Source organism: Orycteropus afer, unplaced genomic scaffold (genome assembly GCF_000298275.1).
Source record: "Orycteropus afer afer isolate SDZICR_OR568_19922 unplaced genomic scaffold, OryAfe1.0 scaffold01298, whole genome shotgun sequence".
Taxonomy (NCBI): Eukaryota; Metazoa; Chordata; class Mammalia; order Tubulidentata; family Orycteropodidae; genus Orycteropus; species Orycteropus afer.
In genome coordinates this window covers 95,713-96,691 of record NW_006922885.1, presented here as the reverse complement: position 1 = coordinate 96,691, position 979 = coordinate 95,713, and positions in this window count along the sequence as shown.

Here is a 979-nt window from a genome sequence, read left to right as displayed (position 1 = left end):
TTTAAGAAAACACAGAACAAATAAAAGAGAGTGGCCACACAACAAGAGACACCAGAACAGACAGCACAAATATCTGACACCCAGAAGAGATCTCGTTCCAGCACCACAGATTGGAGGGGCCTCTCCCCTCCCCTGAAGTAGGCTGCTCTTACCAAAAGCGCCCACTGCCTGCCTGTGAGTTGAGGAAGGGCTCCTTTCCCCACTCATCCGGCGCATCTGCCGGTTTCCTGATCCGGCACGTCTGCTGGTCCCTGTACCCTTGGATTGGTTCCCTACGCAAGAGATTGATCCCAATCCTGCCAGCTCCAGTTCCTGAACCCCACTCCCCTTCTGTCGGGGGCAAGTTTCCAGCTCCGAATTTTTCTCCTTCCCGGCCCATGCACGAAATGTTGGGCCCAGGTTATGAAGGAGTTGTTTGGCATGAGGAATATGCCAACACACGACAATGCAAGTGCAAGAAGGAGAGTTTATTTGCTAGCTCGAGTTAGGGTCCCTGCTCTCACAAATTCAGTGGCTTGAGCAAAAGACCTCGTGCTCCTTTACTATCACAATTTTATAGGAAAATATGGGGTGCAGTAGCACCAGGGAAAAGGGGTACAGATGACTGGTAGTTGCTAAGGGGTTTACGGCAGGGATCTGAGATGTTGGGGGGTATGTTGGAATTCCCTGGCTTCAAAGTCTACTTAGGGAATTATTATTTAGGGAGGATGCAGAACCCTAATATGTGGGAGAATTCAGGAGCCAGGTAAATCTCTGATACGTGCTGAGTCCGGAGGAAATCTCTGATACCTGCTGAGTCCGGAGGTTAGATAAAGGCCCTGAGGAGTGTTAGAATCTCCAGCATTAAAAGACTTGTTAGAATCCCTGACACTAAAGGGTTTCTGGTTAAAGATTTCCCTGGAGGCTATTAGGACTCCGGCCTCAGCTCCACACCTGAAGAGGAGGTTTCTGTCTGGGCTCACACTGACTTCCCCTCACT